Source organism: Lissotriton vulgaris, chromosome 4_1, assembly GCF_964263255.1.
Source record: "Lissotriton vulgaris chromosome 4_1, aLisVul1.2, whole genome shotgun sequence".
In the NCBI taxonomy this organism is placed as follows: domain Eukaryota; kingdom Metazoa; phylum Chordata; class Amphibia; order Caudata; family Salamandridae; genus Lissotriton; species Lissotriton vulgaris.
Genome location: NC_141691.1, coordinates 1,999,213,858 through 1,999,236,559, shown reverse-complemented (window position 1 = coordinate 1,999,236,559; position 22,702 = coordinate 1,999,213,858). Strand labels below are relative to the sequence as shown.

General features: G+C 46.4%; 1 protein-coding gene across 2 annotated transcripts in view; it reads left to right on the top strand.

Annotated features, from left to right (window-relative positions):
• The first annotated feature begins 220 nt into the window (after positions 1–220).
• The window catches only part of LOC147724831 (fucolectin-like), a 122,640-nt gene continuing 100,158 nt past the window's right edge, over positions 221–22,702 (top strand). Inside the window, exons 1-2 of one of the 2 annotated variants that reach the window (XM_086966327.1) lie at positions 289–368; positions 4,166–4,256. The gene's annotated coding sequence lies outside the window, so the exon portion shown is untranslated. Of the gene's footprint in view, positions 369–4,165; positions 4,257–22,702 lie in introns of both variants that reach the window. The other variant, XM_086966328.1, reaches the window with a different exon arrangement.

Below are 22,702 nucleotides of genomic sequence, written 5' to 3'. Positions count from 1 at the left end.
AAGATCTGGTGATAAAATTATCGCCGCTTTAGCGGCAGAAAACTGCTGCTAAAACGGCGATAATGGGCTTGATAATATGCTCTATGGAATTCCAATTGAAGCACCTGTTAGATGTGAAGGACATCTAACATGCCTGTCTTGATGATATGCCCCCTCGTGTTTGCTTTTTTAGGCGACAGCTCCCACACTAGTCAAATAGACATTCTTGACCCACACCTTAATCCTTGCCAATATCGTCCATCACCCACCTGTCACCTCCTCTTAAGTACTCATTCTGGGCCAAAGTGCAAACATACCGAAGAATTTTGTAGGCCATAAATACAGGTCTGGGAGTCTGCGGCTTCCAGAGGTCCCTCCCATGCTGACAGGTAACGATCTCTTTTAGTTATTTTTTCTCAGCTGTAATATTGAGGTTTAAGGATAGCCTGTTGTTTTATTTTTAGTGCCTAGTGCTTACATGCACATCCTGTGGCTTCTTGGCGACATCTAACAGTGTTAAGATTTATACGCAGAATCCATTGGGTTATTGTTTTAAATTTTGTTTGATGAACGCTATGTGGTGAAGGCTTTTTTAACATTTCGCTTCAGTAGAAATCAGAGCAGATATGTAGTGAATGGTGATGCTGAGAGACACCTGCTGCTAAATATTTTTGGACGACCATGTGTCTGAGTAGATAAATTCTGCACCTGTAGCGTAGTTTAGCACCGACTATTCTGCAAAGTGATCAGTGCAAAATAGTGATTTGTTCTGAGCTAGTCAGGACAGAAGTCGGGGGTACACGTCACCCACTATTTTCACAGGGTGGATGCTGTCCACCCTGCCAAGAACTTGGGCCCCACTGAAAAATATGCTGAATTTGTCCTGGCGTAATTTGCAAACACGGGGACACATTCAGCAGCGCCTGCACGTTGTTGTCTGCTTTCGATCAACAACGTGCAGGAAGGGATGATGGGGCTTTCTTAGTTCAGTCTCCAGCTGGGCCCATAACAAAGGGCGAATTTGAGGGGTCATGAATGAATGAGAGAGTTTATAAATCGCACAGCCACTCCAAACGGAGTGTCCTCGCACCGCAGAGTCACAGGACTACTGAAACAAGCATTTGCAATGCAATAGGTCTCGCAGCTGTGGGAGTTTGAGCTATTGGCATTGTAAATGACAATTCCTTTTATTTATGTGTTGGTTTTTAAACCTAAATAAAAGGCATTGTCATTTACAATGCCAATAGCTTAAACTCTCGCAAACGCAAGACCTATTGCATTGCAAATGCTTGTTTTCATCAAGTAGTCCGATGTACCACATTTATTCTGTCTCACTGTCCCTATATGAAGATTATAAGCTCGCATGCCAATGCCACCATAATGTTTAAGAGAAAACAATACAGCAGGGCCACCATCATGCCACAGTGGCTCCTATAGGCCATGTCACCATTACTGCAATACGACCACTATTCTCAAGGGCCGCCATAATATCAAGGAGGACACAATATAACTGGGAGCAACATTAAGTCAGCTGTGGCCACAATATGCCTGACAGTGCCTCATTATGTGTACTGGCAACAACTATTATGCAAAAGGTGAACAATATGCCAGATTCAACATAATGTTCATGAGGCAACAAACTATGCAAAGTCTGCAGCCAATCAGCGCCAAGCTCCCCTAGGGGAAAAAGGTCACAACCCAGCATCAATCCATTCACACCTTGCCCAGTGGACAGGCATGGCAGTCTGTTAAGGAGTCGGACATGGAGAAAAAATAAACAGCAGTGAGGAGTTGTAGAGACGACTGCCAGGCACTCACTGTTCCACACAGCAGCCTACACCCTTCACTCGCTAGCTGAACCAGTGTAGAACAGCCAATGAGAGGAGACAGTGGGACTTAGTGGTTGGCCTATGCTCCTGCGTGCACCCAGTTTTGATAGGTTCAGCAGTGAGCCCTTGTCCTTACTTCCACCCCCTTCCCCCACATACACACAGAGTTATAAAGTGGATCTGTGAGAGCCCAAGGCGATATTGAAATCACTACACATTTGGGTACAATATTTTGCTTCACTCCTTCCTATTTGCAGAGGTGGAAGTGACTCGGTGGACTCTGCCAATGACCTCTTTCCTACTGAGTTCCGTGAAGATCCCAGCAAACGAGGACCTGCTAAAAGATGACATGGGGCATCTCAAAGGATTTGAAGGCACCTTTGTAGCTAAGGAACTGAACAATGGCTTCTTTGTAATGTTTTTCTTCAGTCTTTCTTTTGAGAAAAAACAGACGTCCAAAGTCAGTGGACAGTGAGGATGGTGTCTTATTTTAGTGTTGGACAGATGGGCATCACAATTGTAGACTATAATAATTGTCGATAAGCGAGGGGCGTAAATTCCATGGGAAAGGCAAAAAGTACACACTTATGTAATTGTTTATCCCTATGGGGAAAATTGCGCATTTATAGTTTGTAGAGCAGACACGGGAAAATGACAGATTCTTAAGAAGTTGCTTCAGTTACCTTCAACCAATATTGCAAATCTAATTATAACATTATGACAAGCATTAAAAAAGTTTTTTGATTAAAAGCATATCACCACATGTGTTTGGTAACAATATATAAATTTTATTACACTTTATCCATTCACAAAATACCTTAAAAACCACTTTAAAAACATTTAGCAATAAACATGATCATCACAATATCTTTGTTCATATTGATATTTTACCAAAGATATTGTGATGATCATGTTTATTGCTAAATGTTTTTAAAGTGGATTTTAAGGTATTTTGTGAATGGATAAAGTGTAATAAAATTTATATATTGTTACCAAACACATGTGGTGATATGCTTTTAATCAAAAAACTTTTTTAATGCTTGTCATAATGTTATAATTAGATTTGCAATATTGGTTGAAGGTAACTGAAGCAACTTCTTAAGAATCTGTCATTTTCCCGTGTCTGCTCTACAAACTATAAATGCGCAATTTTCCCCATAGGGATAAACAATTACATAAGTGTGTACTTTTTGCCTTTCCCATGGAATTTACGCCCCTCGCTTATCGACAATTATTATAGTCTACAATTGTGATGCCCATCTGTCCAACACTAAAATAAGACACCATCCTCACTGTCCACCGACTTCGGACGTCTGTTTTTTCTCAAAATTGTTTTCCCCACCGTCCTCTATGATTTAGAGTGGGGTCCTCCTTATTGTTTTCACAATTTCTTCAGTCTTTCCACATAACAACTATGACGGCAACATATATCAAACATTGCTTCCCGCCAATTTACAGGCACTCTCAGTTACTGGACAGATGTATAATGTATGATGCGAATTGGTAGTAGATTTTTGCTGTTAATTAAAACATTCCATCCATCACCTTGGCGTATACTTTAGTGAGTCTCCCTAAGTGGGGTGGGTATGCCCAGGCGTGGGTCCTGTGCACACTGTGTCACTAGAATCAAACTATATCTGGTTGGTGAGCCCTAAAAAAAGTCCAAAACCGGTCCTGGGTTCATTGTGTTTCAGTTAGTGGCGGCCACCACAGGTAAGAGCGGTGGGGGCAGCGAGTCAGGGCGGGGTCGGGGTACTCGACATTCGACTGGATTAATTAACTTAAATTAATTTAATGAATTAACGTCATACAACCACTTAGAAGTAGGAATGATGGTTGGTTGTTGTGTGTAGCAAGCACATCCTTTGATTGACTTGACCAGCGCCCATGCAATACCTCTTCCCCGATGCGTTAACCCATGGCGGCCCCATCTCTTCTGTCACAAAGTCTTTCACTGAATGGGCAGAGGTGTCTGTAGGCACACGCCAATAGAAGGATGCCTGTTGCTCATGGAAGTGTCAATTCCTGAAGCTGTCTCTCACACATAGGCCTCAAGGTAATATCCTAGCTTATAACTGTTAACCCTCATAAACGCTGTAAATAAGTATAGATTATAAGTACTATAAATCGGCCAGATAGCTCAGCGACTCGAACGCTCGCGGCTGATACATGCAGTGATCTGTAGGTGACAAGATGGAAAACGGCATGGCCCACTCAGACTTTCATCCTCCCAAAGTCAGTGAACTCTAGCGCCTTGATACTGTGTAATAGCACCATCTGTTGTTTACAGTGCATAGACATGGTGCTTCAAGAAAAGTTATATAGAAAAATTACCCTTAGAATTATTGATCTTTTAGGGGTACAGTGCGCCTACAGCGTCATGAAGAATGGTGTCAACGACTGTTAGTTGTGCCTTTTTCTTTACATACTCTGGCCCCAAAGAAATGGGTAAGAAATTAAAATTTGATTGTAAATATGGTTTGTGTTACTTAATTGGTCACAATCTTGCTGCCTGTTCTTTTGTTAGTTGGGTATTGAAATACCCATCTGCACAGATCCATGTGTGTGCAGCAAGTTTTGTAGTATAATATTGGTAAGAAAGATGTGGCCAGGGCATTTACTGGGGGAGATCTGTTTACAGTAGTTGGTCACAGGCTTGAATCATCATATAATAGCTCAGCTTGATAATGCGCTTACTGTAGAGCATATTCTGTATGTGTATGATACTGATTTCTAATATGGAAGATATAACACTTTTGTTGCAGAGATCAATGTGATATTTGCTGTTAACACTGCAGAGCTGGTGAAATAAATCACTGAGCAATGCCCCGCCTCAAACAGATTCATATGAGCTGCAAAGAATTAGAGTGAAAGTTTGCAAGGGTTTGCTTAGTATTGGTATCCATGAGGAGTAACAAACATTTATTAAGTACCAGGCAATTCAGTTTGACTGGTCTTCTACATAAAGAATTATTCACTTTTAAGCTTCATCATTATGCTCCTCGCCCTTCACAGGTGTACACTGCCTCTTTCACATTATTTAATTGATATTTTTAATCATAAAATCTGACCTTTGCGTACTTCAATTTATCTTCTTATCTATAAGCCTTAGAACAAATCCCAGCCAACATGAAAGAAGTCGCCACTTCTGTTTCTGACACGTTATTTGAACACATTATTATGCATTGTGTGGCTGTTATTTCGTAAAAAAAAGAACTCAATAAATATCTCGATATAATGTGAATGGACTCTGATAGCACATAGACTAACATATCTAACAGTGGCACAGATCCTGAGAAAGTTAATATAATGTTTCAATCTCGTATATTTTTTGGCAGGGCATTAAAGTGACACTGCAGAGTGTATATTTTTTCCACTGATGCGCTGCTGCCCATGGGAGCCAATGGTGACATTCCTTTGGTGACCTTCAGCTGCTCCCAGCTTCGCCTCGACCCCACCATCACACAAGGAAGAGATGGTCTCAGACACTTCCCTGTGCACAGCCCGCATCCCAGTTCTCACACAAACAAGCGCGGTGGGAGACGCCATGCGCGCGCCCATCGCCAGTCCGGCGTGTACATGGTTTGTCTCCCTTAGCGAAGGAAAGCGACGACAATAGAGGCTCGCAGGATGAAGCAGCGCATGCGCTGCGTTCGATAGCGAGACCTAAAAATGTTTTACATGTTCTGTCAGACTCTACATTGCATGACTCCGCCCCTCCTGATTCCACCCCCTCTCTGCCACATCTTGCCACATCTTGACCCCCAATTTATGGGTTCCAGAAATACATTTATTAGTTACACCACCGACTACTGAAGCCCTGCCTTCTAACTATACCATCTTAAGGAAGGACAGAGTTGGGGGCAGAGGTGGTGGAGTGGCCTTGATAGTAGACAAAGCTTTGGGGTGTTCGTCCTTCCCGGTGGACAATATCACAGGATGTGAAGCCCTTGGCTTCAATCTCCATCTTTCGGCCACCCAGACGTGTACAGGGATTCTCATCTATAGACCACCGGGTCCCATTGGCTCTTTTTTTGAGGATCTGCAGTCTGCTTTAGCTACACCCTGCATGCGAGCAGAGCACTGCATGCTGCTGGGCGACTTAAACTTGCACATGGATTCAATAACAGACGCTGAAGCGTCTAAACTGCGGGACATCACTACACTGTTGGGCCTTGCCCCTTTCATATATAGTCCCACCCATGTCAAAGGCCACACGCTTGACCTAATTTTTTCTACGGTGCCTATCGAGGTGTCCCCGCCGCTCCCTGTTCTCTGGTCAGACCATTTTATAATTAATTTTGTTATAATACATGAGTCTAGGACCAGCCAAAGATCACAGAGGGAGAAGACTCGACAGTCTAGAGCTTTTCACTTAGTGACAGCTGACATGCTCTCTGATGCGCTATATCAACACCCGTGTCAACTGACAGGGCACCTAGAAGTTGATGTAACTTTGGTACAGAACTGGTTACAAACAAGTTTTGAGAAGTTAGCCCCTTTGAAGGCAGCTAGAACAGCCCCTTGCCATGACTCCGCTCCTTGGTTTACCCCCACACTACGTACAATGCGCCAAGATTGCAAAAAGGCGGAAAGACTCTGGCGCCGTATGTACGATCCTGTGGAGAAGACCAAGTATCGTGATGTTATGAAACTGTATCACAAACAGATCGCCGTAGCCAAAAAGGACTACCTCGAACATAGAATAGACCAAGCTGATAACACGAGCAGGGAACTGTTCAGAATTGTGAAGGAGTTTGTAGATCCGGCTGCAGGCGCCCTCTCATACTCTCACACGGAAGATTGGATTAAGCAGCTTGCTGACTTTTTTGTCACAAAAATCATAAAGATTCAGGACTCTTTTCCCCCTGTGGCTCCTTCTGTGGTTGCCTCTGCCCCAGTTTCCAACTGGAGGTCGGCTTCTACCTCAGAGGTAGAGCCAGGGCCCACATTATCGGTCTTTCCCCAGTTGTCCTATGAAACCTCCCTTGAGCTACTATCCCGGCTTCAATCCGGTTCACCTTTGGATGCATGTCCAGCTAAGTGTCTGGCCAAGGTGGCATCGGCAGTGAACAGCTTGCTGAACCCCCTGCTCAATTTGTCACTGAGCTCCGGGGTGGTACCTCGAGAATGGAAACATGCACTCATTCTGCCGCTGATCAAAAAACCTTTGTTAGATCCCCTGCAGCTGGCTAACTATAGACCAATCTCCCTCCTTCCTGCTCTGGCGAAGGTGGTTGAGAAACATGTTCAACACTCTCTCACCACCTTTATCGAGAATAACAACCTGCTCCACGATTCTCAATCTGGCTTCCGGGCTAATTACAGCACGGAGACAGCCCTCGTGGAGGTGACCGACGCCATCAGAGAGACGCTCGACCTGGGGGGAAAGGCTATGTTAGTCATGCTCGACCTGTCGGCGGCGTTCGACACCGTCCCCCACGCAGGCCTCCTTTTAAGACTCAGGGAGATAGGACTGAGGGGGACGGTGCTGGACTGGTTCCAATCCTTTCTAGCCGACCGTCGGCAGGTGATCTGGGCTCCACCGTTCTCCGCGGAAATGCCATCGCTAGAGGTGGGGGTGCCTCAAGGGTCCATTCTGAGCCCCACCATATTTAACATCTATATGGCCCCTCTGGCGATGGTAGCGGAGGCTTATGGGGCCCGGGTCATCTCATACGCTGATGACACTCAGCTTCTGTTTACATGCAGGAAGGGAGAGGTGTTTGACGGCGACAGAATTAAAGACTGTTTGAGTGCAGTTTTCAAGTGGTTTCAGCGGCACTGCCTGAAATGCAACTCAGACAAGTCTGAGCTGCTCTTTTTCGGCTGTGCCCCTGATCCTGGCTGGAAGTCGTGGTGGCCCCAGGATATGTTTCCTCCTGAGACGTCATCTTCCCAAGTGAAAAACCTTGGAGTTGTATTCGATGACGATCTCTCTTTTCGACCCCACATTTTGGGGCTATCGGGGAAATGCTTCGGCATCCTTAAGATGCTTAGGAAATTCCTTCCACTGCTCTCCCTACAATACCGTAAGACCGTAGTCCAGGCGCTTGTGGGATCTAGATTAGATTACGCTAACGCGCTCTTTGCAGGTCTGCCAAAATACCTCTTGTCCAGACTACAAATCGTCCAAAACTCGGCGGCTAGAGCCATATTTGGCCTGCCAAGGAGAGCCAGCGCCTCAGTGCTGCTTAAAAGGCTGCATTGGCTTCCTATTTCGAGTAGAATTAGGTTCAAAATCCTCACGTTGGCATTTAAAGCCCTTCATTCTATTGGCCCCGGCTACATCAGGAAGCGCATTGCTCCCTATGTTCCGCGGAGGATGTTGCGGTCTGCCGATTTGGCAAAAATGGTAGTTCCTGCTGTGAAACGAGTCCGGATGGGAGGCCGGTCCTTCCAATACGTGGCGGCTCGTTATTGGAATGAGCTCCCTCTCTCCCTCCGCAAAGCCAATAACCTTCTGGCTTTCAGGAAGGAGCTGAAGACCGTGCTTTTCTCTACATGATCTCTGGGACTGCTGCGTCTCTGCTTTGTTGTTTTCTGAGTTTTTCAGGCCTCTTTGCTAAAGCGCCGGGACACCCCTCGGGGTAGCCGTGCGCTCTAAAAGTACGGCTATAACATACAAGCATTTGCAATGCAATAGGTCTCGCATTCACGCAAATTTAAGCTATTGGCATTGTAAATGACAATGCCTTTTATTTATGTTTCAAAAAACGAAAACATAAATAAAAGGCATTATCATTTACAATGCCAGTTGCTCGAATTCGCGAAGATGCGAAACCTGTTGCATTGCAAAGGCTTGTTTGGATTGTATCCAAGAGGTACCTCTGGAAGTCCAAAGCTCCACATGGCTGAAGAAAGTACTTTGGATTATTTTGTTTCTTTTCTAAAAGATGATTTCCTAACCCATTGCAAAAGTCCACTTTTCAAGAGTAGAATAAACAAACTTTTCTACTGTTTCTCTTGCAGTGGTCTTTTTGATTGAAAAGTTCCCATATGCATTGCCTGCCACGACCAACCCCGCTTTACCTTCATTTAGGCTTGTAGTATAGATCCCCCTTGCAGTTTCCATCCTATTTTATTTTGTGAATCGGTGCGTTGTTACTCGTGTAAACTATTCCTCTTTTGTGGGTGTAGCTTTTTTTGGAAATACATTCTACTTTTGCAGACTAACTCCTAACTCTTGGTTAGGGAGGTACTGGTACATAATCTCTAATGACTAGACACTGAAGGAGTACTGGGTGCTGTACTAAAACCACTGCACAAAAATCCAGCAGGCTTGGGAGTGTGTGTGGTTCTACTTTGTAAAGGGCCTTGGACATACAGGATGTGCTGCAAACGATGCTGGAATTCAGCAGCGATGTTCACTAGCAGCTGTGTACACTCCAAGGCTCCCCTCTGAGATAGGTGATGCTCTCAGGATATGTCTGAAGATGTTTGGGAGTGGTCATGTCATTCAACCTATAAACACACACTCACCCCCACCAGCATATTGAAAGAAGACACAGTCGTGCAGAGAGGTTGTGTTGTTTTTTATGAGTCATGACCTTTTCGAGGGGCTCTAGATAGTACTGTCTTTTCCTCCCAGGGACCCTGCCTCTACCGAGGGAGGAGCATCCCGTTCCAGAGGAGCGTTGCCTTTACTCGGGCGGCTAACCCTAGTCTCAGGGGAGGCCTGCTTTTCCCAGGGTAGGCTAGCTCCTGTCCCAAAAGTGCTCTGCCTTTCACGAGGTTAGACCAAGTTGGAAACATCATTTTAATGTCTTCCATAGAAGTTTGAAGCATTGATGCAGCCTGGCTTAATTTATTTTATTTATTTTAGGAATTTGTTAAGCGCACTACCACCATTGCAGGCATCCTGGCACTGACTAGATCAGAAGAGAATGGAAGTGATCACAGGGGCGTGAGTTATCAGGCGGTAATCGTGGGAAATAACCAGGTGTTGATCCTTCTCCTAAATGGGAGAAGATCAGTAATATGCCGAATGTCGGCCGGGAGCGTGTTCCAGAGTTTAGCAGCTGCAACCTCGAAGGATCTGCCTCCGGCTCTAACTTTTCTGAATCTGGGAACAACTGCCAGCTTGGCCTCAGAAGAACGAAGCTGCCTAGTCGGGGTATACCAGGCAAATTTCGATTGTAGGGAAGCAGGGCCAATTCCATGAAGAGCCCTGAAGACTATACAAAGGGGCTTGAATTGTATCCTCTGTCTCACCGGTAACCAGTGTAGTTTGCCCAGAGAGGATGGCCCGTGTGCTCTTCTTGGAAGCCCCAAGACCAGTTTAGCAGCTGCTGATTGTACCCTTTGGAGCCTATCCAGCAGGAACCATAAGGGATCCCAGCAGAAGGGCATTACAATAGTCCAGTCTGCTGAGGATGGTACATCTTACCACTTGGGCACGAGCGTGGGAAGGTAAGAGGGGCAGGACTTTCCTTAGGGAGCGGAGGATGGCAAAACAACAGGCAGTCGTTTTTTGTATATGCGTCTCCATACTGAGCCTGTGATCCAGCATGACCCCTAGATTGCGGACTGATTCCACCGGACGGACTGTGGTTCCTATTTCCAGGGGCCAGAAGTTATCTGGAAATGGCCGGGGGATCTTAGATCCTGCGCTGAAGAGCACCTCCGTCTTCCCCGCGTTAAATTGGAGGGAGTTGTCCTTTAGCCAACGAGACGAATCACGCAGACAATTGTGGAAAACATCCACAGATGTAGAATCCTCTCCTTCCAAGGAGAGGATCAACTGAGTGTCGTCGGCGTAGTTGACACTCTTAATGTTAAAGCTTTTGATAAGCGTAATCAAAGGTCTAAGGTAAAGGTTAAAAAGGATTGGGCTGATTGCTGAGCCCTGGGGAACCCCATGAAAAATCAGAGTAAAAGCTAACTGAAAAGGGGGGATAGACACCGCCTGCTGCCTGTCTTACAGAAATGAGTAGAACCATTGCAACGCCGACCCTCTTACTCCCGCCTCAAACAGCCGTTTCAGCAGAATCTTATGGTTCACCGTGTCAAAGGCGGCAGACATATCAAGCAGGATCAGAAACGCTGCCTGCTTTCTGTCTGCATGTCTCTGAAGCTCGTCCATAGCGGTGATTAGGGCGGTTTCGGTTCCATGGGCAGGCCGGAAACCAAATTGATCAATATCTAGTAGTTGATGACATTCCAGATGGTTGGAGAGAGTGTTACTAACCAACCGTTCAACAATCTTGGCTGGGAACGGTAGCAGGGAGATGGGTCAGTAGTTTTTAGAGCGGTCTGGGTCGAGAGAGGGCTTTTTTAGCAACGGAGATACTAACGCCCGCTTCCATTGAGCTGGAACAGTACCCGTCACAAGAGATTGATTACAAATAAGATGGAGTGAGGGGAAAAGTTCCTTCTCAAATTCCTTTTCAAAATTTTATGAGGAGCAGGGTCTAGGGGAGACCCTGAGGAAATCCCTCTGGCTAGTTTACTGAAGGCCTCGTACGTAAGAGGTAGGAACTCGAGTAAAAGTTCATTCGGCATCAACTGGTCCAATGAGGACCCCAATCTCAGGTCGGAGAGAGGGCCAGAATCCGGAGAGACTTCCAGGTCCCTAATGATGTGTTCAATTTTTTCTTTAAAGAATACAGCGAGGTTCTCGCAGAGTTCTTGGGACGGGATGATGGCGTTTTTGGCACATTCGGGGTTATTAACACTATTCAGTATATTAAAAATGCTTCTAGAATTATTGGCGGAGTTACAAATCATAGAGGAATAATATTCTGCTTTTGATTTCTTAATCAAGTTCTCATATTCACGAACTTTATTTTTCCATACCTCCTTAAAGGTTTGTATGTAATCACGTCTCCACCTTCTCTCAGCTTGTTTGCAACCCTGCTTCAGATTTTTTAAGGTATCGTTGAACCTACAACTGCAGCTGCCAAACTCCTCAAAAGAGAGCTTTTCTTCGAACAATGCGTAGGTAAGTGTGGCACGCTTGTCCATAAGTGTCAGATAAGCTATCCAGAAAATTCCTCAGCAGTTTTTACAGTAGGCCATTGACCCTGCTCTGACCTGTCTGTAACCACCATCTGACCTTTCTGTGACCCCTCCGGCCTCTCTCTGACCCTACCTGGGTCTAGACTGACACCCTTCTGTGCGTTTCTTCTCGTGACGTTTTCCAGTAGAGGCGAATGTAAAGTTCTTGTCTCTGTCCTCCAAAGGCATGCTCAAAACAACCTACCCTTTCTTATAGTATCGTTTAGGCAAAAAGTTTAAAAAAACAAGTGCTGGGAAAAACAGTCCAAATATCCCTTTCTTTGAATAGGTGTAGCTTTGCTGCTTCCTCGCCAGTTTGTAGAGCAAAGCTGGTGTGCAGCAGCGCTACAAGGAGACATGAATTGAGGTTACGCTGCTGCTTCAGATGAATAAAAGGCACACATATGTGTTTGTGCATTGTAAAAGCATGCGTATCTCATATATGGTTAACTCACTTAGGCAAGGCTCCTTCTGATAACAGTTGCAAGCTTCTCAGGCCACTGGAAACTAAACTAGTTGTTGCAGTGGAAAGAGAAAGTGAAAGCACGCGATGCACGCGCTATGTAAGCCCTACTCCGGGACAGGAGACGTGCATGCGTAGGGAGTGCACATCTCCTCTCCCCCTTCAGAGGAGACGGCAGAAAGGAGACACCATGCATGCGCACATCGGCTGTCCGCGCACGCACATGGTTTGTCTCCCTTCGCACAGTAAAGCCACAACAAGAGGTCTTGCAAAGGCGAGCAACGCGCATCTGCTGCGTTGGCCAGGCGAGACCTAAAACTATGGTTTAGCTCCCAAAGAGCCAAGTTTTCAGCAGTTTCCTGAAATTCAACAGATCCTGGAAAGTCTGAGGGGCAACAGAAGTTTATTCCATGCCTGTGCCCCCAGACGGCTGAAGGATTTACCTACCCTACATGCCAGACACACCTTAGGGACACATACATACGCCCCCAAGTTTGATCTGAGTGCCCTTTTCAGAGTGTACCAACCAACACGTCTTCTGAGATAACTAGGTCCCTTACCGTGAAGAGCCTTAAAGAACATTACCAACGCCTTAAACTGTATCTGCTCCCTGACTGGGAGCCAGTGGAGGGTCTTAAGATGAGGTGCCATATGAGACCTCGGTTTTTAGCGAAGAATAGCCCAGGCTGCTGCATTTTTCACCCCCTGAGGGAATTGTAGGAGACAGTCTTGCAGACCTAGATAGACGATGTTCCCGTAGTCCAGTCTTGATGTAATCAGTGCCTGTACCACGGTCCTCCTACATTCCAACGGAAGAAGTGGAAGGAACTTTCTCACCATCCGAAGTAGTCCATTACAGGTCCCAACCAAGGCCTGAACTTGGGCGTGCATAGAAAGCATCATCATTCGGATTCCCAAGTTTCTAACTATAGGTTGAGCCACACTGGGAGGAGAAAATTAATCCGGCCACTATTGACTCAAGTCCTGCACTGTGGGCTGGCTGAAAAGGACCATTTCTGACTTGTCGGGGTTGCACTTCAGCTGGTTTTCCTCCAGCCACCTGAAGACATCAGTGAGGCAGGATCTGATCAAGTCCCCATCAAACTTCTTGCCTCTGTTGCAAGAGAAAACCAGCTGTGTGTTGTCGGCATATGAAATTTTCTTTACCCCGTACAATTCCACCAGTGTTGGCAAAGGGGACAGGTATACATTACAAAAAGTTGGAGTAAGGCAGGAGCCCCGAGGGACTCCTACTTGTAGGCTGGGCATAGGCGATGAAAAAGGGGGGGTCCAAATCACCTGCTCTCTATCCTCCAAATAAGAGGTTAACCAGTCTAGAGCTCGTCCCTCAAAACCTATTCTTTCCAGTCTATCAAGGAAGTAGCATGACAACATCAAGACGAACCAAGCAAAGTTTTTTGAAGAGAAAATCAGGGAGGCACAGAACTCTACTAGTGAACTGTTTGCAATAATCAAGTCCTTGACTACTCCTTCCCACTATAGTGGTCCGCCTGAATCATCAGAGAACAGGTGTAATACAGTAGCCTCATACTTCCTCTCGAAGGTGACAGATATTTACAGTGGTTTTGAATCAGATAATGACCACCAATTGGAGAAGGAGGAAAATCATACAGGGGTACCCTCACAACAGGTCATTACTAACTTTCCCAACATGGAACAAAAGGACCTTGAATCCCTACTAGACATAGTGAAGTAGGAATTGCCTTTGGACCTAACACCACCCCATATCCTAAAAACTATATCACCAATTGTGGCATCCACTCTTAGAAAGATTATGAATCCATCTCTTGACACTGGTATAGTCCCAAGGGCGTGGAAACCCGCTGTGATAAAACCTTTACTAAAAAAAGCCAATGCTGACCAATCAATACCAGAAAATTACCGCCCTATTTCCTTACTACCTTATGCGGGCAAGTTACTGGAAAAACATGTCAACAAGAACTTGACAGATTTCCTGGAAACCAACCACTGCCTCCACCCCTCACTGATGGGCTTCAGGACGCAACACAGCACCAAATCCGCTCTGTTGGTAGTGGTTGAAGAGTTAAAACAGTCTCTAGACACAGGAAAACTGGCGGCACTGCTCCTATTCGACTTAAGCGCAGCCTTCGATACGGTGAATCACCGCATATTGTGTAGAAGGCTGTCAGATAAGGGAGTAAAAGGTGTAGCACTTAAGTGGCCACTCTGGACGGACATTCATTTCAAGTACAGGAAAATAATATCTGTTCAAAAACTATGTCACTTAAGTGTGAAGTCCCTCAGGGCTCATCCCTGAGCCCTACACTTTTTAATGTTTATGTGGAACCTCTTGCCAAGATTGGACAGGAATTCAATATCTCGATGACCTCGTATGCTGACGATACGCAGCTGGTCATTTCCCAGGATCCAAAAAACAGCAGGGATGGGGAGAGGATGTCCTCATGCCTGACTAAAATCAAGGAATGGATGAGGGCAAGTTGTCTAAAGTTAAATGGTGGAAAAACAGAGCTGCTACTTATCGGAAATAAGGCAATACCAAGACCAATAATAAACTAGCCAGCCTGTCTGGGCAAGCCACCCATCCCAGCAGATACAGTGAAAAATCTGGGATTCTGGCTAGATACTATCCTTTCCATGACCACACAAGACAATAAAGTTGTGGCAATTTGTTTTCGGGCTTCTTAGAAGCCTACGGAAAATTCTAGACAGAATACCCACTCAACTAAGGAAAACAGTGATCCACTCGCTGGTCACCTCGCGACTGGATTACGGAAACTCACTCTTCCTAGGGGCACCCAAATATGTCATCCAGAAGCTGCAGATGGCCCAAAATGCAGCTGCAAGACTGCTGTGCAACATCCCGTTGCGGGAATCAGCGAAAAAGCATTTGAGGAAACTTCACTGGCTTCCAGTAGAAGCTAGAATAAAATTAAAAACCTTAATCATTGTCCACAGAGCACGACATAAAAAAGGCACCAAAAAAATAAGAAATCTGATTTCGTCCTACATCCCAAAGAGACAACTGCGATCTAGCACAGAAGAGAGGTTAGTTCAAAACAGAGCATGTAGGAAAAAATGGGGAGGAAGATCCTTTTCCCATTTGGCTCCTAAACTATGGAACTCCCTCCCACTGGAATTGAGGCTAATTGAGGGGGAGCTACAATTCCACAAAAAGGTAAAAACATGGCTGCTCATGCAATACCCATAGGGTCTACTGTCAATTACAGTATCTGGTTGCGCAGCGCTGGGAAGCCTATGGGCAGCCATGCGCTTTACAAATCCTTCATTCATTCACAAAAATCCTTCATTCAATGGTGAGAGCAAGAGCTGGTAGCAGCTTTGCTGGACAGGCATCCACTGGTGAGCCTGATTTCAGGCTCATTAGATAGGACAGTGAGTCCCCAATTTCGATGGCCTGAAAATGTAACAACAGAGGGCCTTGTGGGGGCAGCCCTAGTGGAGAGGTCCCTTTTAAGTCACTAGCTGTCTCCAGCACAGCCGTATTATCCTTGGATGATGCCAAAAGACCTCCTGAATTGTCACTATTTTGGAGTGGAAGGATTGGGCCAACAGGTGCGTCCAGTCCTCTGACAATGGGGCTGCTCTGCTAATTACCTTTGGGGCCATAAAAGACTTCACGATCCCAAAGATCTCTTTGCTCTTGTTTGTTGTAGACGTAATTTGAGGGGTCATCGGGCTCCTTTTGTTGGAGTCTCTTGGCTGGGAGCAGTCAGGAGCCTCACACCTAGATGCAAATGCAGAAGACATACTTAAGAGAGGCAACTTTTCACTTTGTTCTGGCACTGTTTAGGAGATATGCATGCACTGTAAGAACATCAGATGTGTTGGTCTTTCCCAGTATTTACACAAAATAAATTCCATGTATATAGTGCTTATTACCCCAGAGAAGGCGTTGTAATAATTTACATATCACTATTTTTTCTTGTAAAGCACTATGGGTAGAGGAAGTTTACACTGACAAAAGGCAACATTGTTTTATGTGTAGATTCCAAAAGTCTTCTGCATGAATAAAGAGGGTTTGCCTGTATAATCAGAATGTGCTCCAATGTACTTGTGATACACATGTTAAACATATATGTGAGGGCTTAAGGTCTGATGTCACTTTTTTTGATGCCACTTCCTGTGATGTCATGCTCCGTGATGTCATGTGCCATGATGTCACTAGCATACTGATTAACTAGGTTTTTCCCCCCACTTCTGTTTTTTAGGACTTGTGCCCTGGACCTAATGGTACAAAAGCATAATCGCTGCACAGGGAGGTCAGTTTTGTTAGGCGAGTGAAGGTAAATAGCAGTTATGCACCAACTAGTCAGTGCACGTGTAACTGCAAAATTGCCCCAAATATTGCAAATCTTATGGTATCTTGGTCCAGGAGGTTCAACGAGGGGTGTAGTATTTAATGGTGGGCGTAGTTCACGGAGTAGCGCTACGCGAAGCTACGCAAAGCGCACTTCGCGCTACGCGAACTTCACGTAGCACTACGCGAGCTGCGTAGTAGCATGTTCGCACTGTGCAAGATGCGTTTTCAATGATTGCACAGTGCGGACAAGCATCCGGCACTGTGCAATTATTGAAAACGGCATCTTGCACAGTGCGAGCTGTAGTTTTTTGCTGCTCGAGTAGATTTTTACTCGAGCGGCAGCTTTCTCAACGCGAACTGGTAGTTTCTCATCGCGAGCGGCCGCGAGCATGTGCAACCACTCGCAATGAGAAACCTGACCTCCCAGCGTTGAGAATCTCGCTGGAATGTCATTTTGCTTGCTCGCGGTCGCGAACATGACGTTGAGGACCGCGAACAAGCAAAAAATGACCGCTGCACTACGCTACGCTGCACTACGCGTGTTCGCACTGTGCTACGTGCAGCTCGCTTAGTGCGAAGTTGCGCAAACTTCGCAAACTACGCAAGCGTAGCGTAGTGCTTCGCCCAGGGTTAGTAGTATTATGGACTCTTAGTGACACGTATAGTCTGATTTGTCCTGGTTTCTCGATTATGTAATATTATACTAAATGTGACACGGCGTCAAAGTGCTTTTCGGCAACTAGCACGCTACTCTGGAATCCAAAAAAGATTAGAAGTGAATTAGTATAGGGAGATCTAAAACTAATTTGAGTGGTGGACATGTGAGCTTGTTATTTGGATTGAAAAAAGATAGTGGAGGGATAGAAGACGGAAGGGTCTGGTGGTTCAGTGGACTAATGCATCCACTACAGGGGCCTGTGTTTAATCTCAAAGTCACAGGTTTAAATGCCGGCAGGTCGACTCAGTCTTTCATCCATCTGAGATCGATAAAATGAGTACCATTGAGTTGTGTAACAATAAACATCTGTTATTCAGCGCTTTACAAATACTTACATTATTTATATAGCGCTGCTACCCCTGATGAGGTGCTGAAACACTTTTCGGTGGGTAGCACGCTACTACGGAACCGAAACAGGATTAGTGGAGAATTAGCATGGGGAAACTTATGGACCCCAGTTACACTTTATTTGGACTCTTGTAGTAAGCGTTTGTTTCATCCTCTACCTCCACAACAAGAGGTTCCCAAACCCCCTTAATTGCCCGATACATTCCATTTCTCCTTCAATATATTATTTTCTCAAAGTTTCTTGATGTTTTTATGATTGCCATATTTCATGTTCATGTATTTTTTCTTTATCTCTTCTTCATTTTTCAATTTGCACCCAGATTTCTTTTTTATTGCTTAAGAGTCTTTAACTTTGTATCCCATTGTATTCTGTTTTGACACCTGATTTTCTCTTTTTATTACTACCAAATAAAATTCTTTTGAACTTAAAAATTATTTTGAGCTGTGGGCATGTTGGTCTGTTAGTTAGATTGAAAAGGATTGTGGAGGGATAGTCAAGTCAAGTCAAAGATTTATATAGCGCGCTACATACCCAGAGGGTCTCAAGGCGCTTGAAGAAGGGTGGGGAGTTACTTGTCGAATATCCACGTTTTGAGTTGTTTTCTGAAAGCTAGGTGGTTCTGAGTAAGGCGAAGGTCAGTGGGAAGTGAGTTCCAAGTTTTAGCTGCTAGGTAGGAGAAGGATCTACCTCCCATGGTGGTTTTGTTGATGCGGGGTACAGTGGCAAGGGCTTGGTTGGAGGATCGTAGCTGGCGGGAGGGGGTGTAGAAGGATAGTCGTGTGTTGAGGCATTCGGGTCCGATTTCGTAGAGTGCTTTGTGTGCGTGGGTTAGGAGCCGGAAAGTGATCCTCTTATTGACGGGGAGCCAGTGGAGGTTTTTCAGGTGATCAGAGATGTGTTCTTTACGCGGAATGTCTAATATGAGCCTGGCTGAGGCGTTCTGGATGCGTTGTAGTTTTTTCTGGAGTTTTGCGGTGGTGCCGGCGTAGAGGGTGTTTCCGTAGTCCAGTCGGCTCGTGACCAGAGCGTGGGTGACTGTTTTTCTAGTTTCGGTAGGGATCCAGCGAAATGTTTTTTGAGCATGCGAAGAATGTTGAAGCAAGATGAAGAAACGGCGTTGACTTGTCTGTTCATCGAGAGTGAGGAATCCAGGATGACGCCCAGGTTCCGTGCGTGGTCCGTCGGGATGGGTGCTTTTCCAAGGGCCTCTGGCCACCAAGAGTCGTCCCAGGCGAAGGGGGAGGAACCTAAGATGAGGACTTCTGTTTTGTCTGAGTTCAGTTTCAGATGGCTGTGCTTCATCCATTCGGCTACTTCTTTCATTCCTTCGTGTAGGTTGGTTTTGGCTGTGTTAGGGTCTCTGGTGAGTGATAGGATCAGTTGAGTGTCGTCGGCGTAGGAGATGATGTTGAGGTTATGTTGGCGTGCGATGGCCGCGAGGGGGCTCATGTAGACGTTGAAGAGGGTGGGACTGAGTGAGGACCCTTGAGGTACGCCGCAGATGACTTCAGTGGCCTCTGACTTGAATGGTGGAAGGCGGACTCTCTGCGTTCTTCCGGAGAGGAACGAGGTGATCCATTCCAGTGCTTTTCCTTGGATTCCGATGTTTTTGAGGCGCTGTAGAAGGGTGCTATGGCAGACTGTGTCGAAGGCTGCGGAGAGGTCGAGGAGGATGAGGGCGACTGTGTCTCCATTGTCCAGTAGAGTTCGAATGTCGTCTGTTGCTGCGATGAGGGCGGTTTCGGTGCTGTGCTTGGCTCGGAAGCCGGACTGTGAGGAGTCGAGGGATTTGTTGGTTTCGAGGAATGCGGCGAGCTGGTTGTTGACAGCTTTCTCGATGACTTTGGCTGGGAATGGAAGGAGTGAGATAGGGCGATAGTTTTTGAGTTCGCTGGGGTCAGCTGTGGGTTTCTTCAGGAGGGCGCTGAGTTCGGCATGTTTCCAGCTTTCCGGGAAGGTTGCGGAGTTGAGGGAGCAGTTGATGACGTCTCGGAGGTGCGGTGCAATAATGGAGTCTGCTTTGTTAAAGATGTGGTTGGGGCAAGGGTCAGTGGGGGATCCTGAGTGGATAGAGTTCATCAGACGGATGGTGTCCTCAGTGGAGATTGGCTTCCAGTCATTGAGGATGTTCAGGGGGGGTGGGGTTCCTGCAGGGGATTGGGAGGGTTGGTCTCCGGGTTGGTTGTCGAAGCTGTTGTGGATGTCTGCAATTTTGTTGTGGAAGAATGAGGCTAGGGAGTCGCAGAGGGCTTGGGAGGGGGTGATGTCGTTGGAGTTGGCTGAGGGGTTGGTAAATTCCTTGACGATGTTGAATAATTCCTGGCTGTTGTGGGCGTTATTATCTAGACGGTCCTTGAAGGCTGCTTTCTTGGCATTTCGGATTAGTTGGTGGTGTATGCGGGTGGCGTTTTTGACGGCGTCCTTGGTGCTGGTGGTTGGGTCTTTTTTCCAGGCCTTTTCGAGGGAGCGACAGAGTTTCTTGGATTTCTTAAGGTCATCGTTGAACCAGGAGGCCTTCTTGCTGCCTAGTTTGATTTGTCGTTTTTTCAGTGGTGCTAGGATGTCGGCGCTGTTGGATAACCATTGGGTGAGGTTGGTGGCTGCTTGGTCTGGGTTTGAGGAATGGGCGGGGGGCTTTTGAAGAAGCGATGAGGAGATCTGGTCGATGGTAATTTTGTTCCAGTTTCTTTGCAGAGTGGGTTGGGGGTGGTTGTTGGATGTGGGCTTGTTGTAGGTGAAGTGAACGCAGCTGTGGTCAGTCCAAAGGAGAGCTGTGGTGTGGCTGAAGGAAACATGTTTGCTGGAGGTGAAGATAGGGTCGAGTGTGTGACCTGCGATGTGGGTGGAGGTAGTGACAAGTTGTTTAAGTCCGAGGTTTGCGAGGTTGTCCAAAAGGGTGGAGGTGTTGCGGTCGTTGTTCTTTTCAAGGTGAAAGTTGAGGTCTCCCAAAAGGATGTAGTCCTCGGAGGGGAGCGCGTGTGGAGTGATGAAGTCCGTGATGTCTTCACTAAATTGTGCGCGGGGTCCTGGTGGCCTGTAAAGGAGGGTGCCTCTGAGTGTGGTCTTGGGGTTGATGTGGATCTGGAAGTGAAGGTGTTCAGAGTTGGCGAGATTGATGTCTGAGCTGGTTGAGATGCAGATGGATTTCTTGTGGACGATAGCGATGCCTCCTCCTGTGTGGCCGGTGCGGTCCTTGCGAATGATCTTATAGACTTTCGGGATGGCAATGGTGATGTCTGGGGCAGAAGTGGCGTTCATCCATGTTTCTGTTAGGAAGGCGACGTCCGGAGAGATGGTGTCGAGTAGATTCCAGAGGTCAATGGCGTGCCTGTGGACCGATCGGGTGTTGAGCAGGATGCATTGTAGGTGGTTGGGGTCGGATATCTGTTGTGTGTTCGTAGATGAGAAGTAGTTCTTGGTGGCGTCGAACTTGCAGGAGTTGCAGGAAAAGGGTCCATGGGTGTGGCCAGGAGCAGCTTGGACGCAGGTGAGGGATCGGCCGGGGTTGAGGGCTAGGAGGGTGGTGGCATCGTAAGTAATGCGGGAGGGGTGGACTTCACGAGGACCAGGGGGTCTGGCGCTGGGCGCGGTCCAGGCGCGGACGGGCGTAGACGGGCTTACCTTTGGCGCACCTTCGGCGTGGCCGCAGCGCGTGCGGACATCTGCCATAAATGGAGAGAGGATGGGGCGGAGCGTGGGAGGGGCAGCAGCTGGGAGGCGGTAGCAGGGAGGAGGGGCGGGCCAGGGAACACACAACAAGATGGAGGGTCAAAGGGAGAGTAAGGCAGGGGCAGCAAATGCACCAGGGCACCGGGGGCACAAACCAGTTCCCAGCCTGATGCACAAGTAATAACAAAATCACTGCGCTAGGTAAATTACATACATGAAACACAGCGCGAGGCTATTTAAATAAATAAAACACAGCGCGAGGCTATTTAAATAAATAAAACACAGCGCGAGGCTAAATTAAATAAATAAAACACAGCGCGAGGCTAAATTAAATAAATAAGCAGTTACAGCTCTGCAGTCTCGAAGCGGTACCACCAGCAGGCCAGATCGTCAACAGGAGCTGGGATCAGGGAGCGTGGGGGGAGCGACCGTGCTGGATGAGGTCCAGGTGATCACAGCGCGTCAGAGGAGGTAGGGAGCACTCTGTTCGTGGGTGGGAGGGGCAGCAGCTGGGAGGCGGTAGCAGGGAGGAGGGGCGGGCCAGGGAACACACAACAAGATGGAGGGTCAAAGGGAGAGTAAGGCAGGGGCAGCAGATGCACCAGGGCACCGGGGGCACAAACCAGTTCCCAGCCTGAAGCACAAGTAATAACAAAATCACTGCGCTAGGTAAATTACATACATGAAACACAGCGCGAGGCTATTTAAATAAATAAAACACAGCGCGAGGCTATTTAAATAAATAAAACACAGCGCGAGGCTATTTAAATAAATAAAACACAGCGCGAGGCTAAATTAAATAAATAAAACACAGCGCGAGGCTAAATTAAATAAATAAGCAGTTACAGCTCTGCAGTCTCGAAGCGGTACCACCAGCAGGCCAGATCGTCAACAGGAGCTGGGATCAGGGAGCGTGGGGGGAGCGACCGTGCTGGATGAGGTGCAGGTCCAGGTCCAGTCTAAAAAGTGCTTATTTGGGAGATCTCAATATTGAAAGAAGTTTGAGTTGATGCAAGGAGGGGTAGAGCAGGAAAGAGTCTAGAAAGGCTTATTTTGGGGATCATAGTAGTAGAATGGGGGTTGGGATGAGTCAGACAGTGGAGGTAGAGGAAACATTGAGAGAGGTATAGGATGATATATATAGGGTAGTGTATTGGTGATGCTGAATTAGTAGTAAAGTAATAAATATAAAGATCCATAAGTACATGTAAGATATGTATATATAAGAAAAGTAACATATGTACATTTAAGTTGTATTTAATAAACTCAGACTTTCTAATTGGTGCTGTACTTTGAGCTAATTTATTTGTTTTTCTAATTAATATTTTTTTTGTAATCCAATAGCGAAGCAATTGTAGATAAATAGTTATGA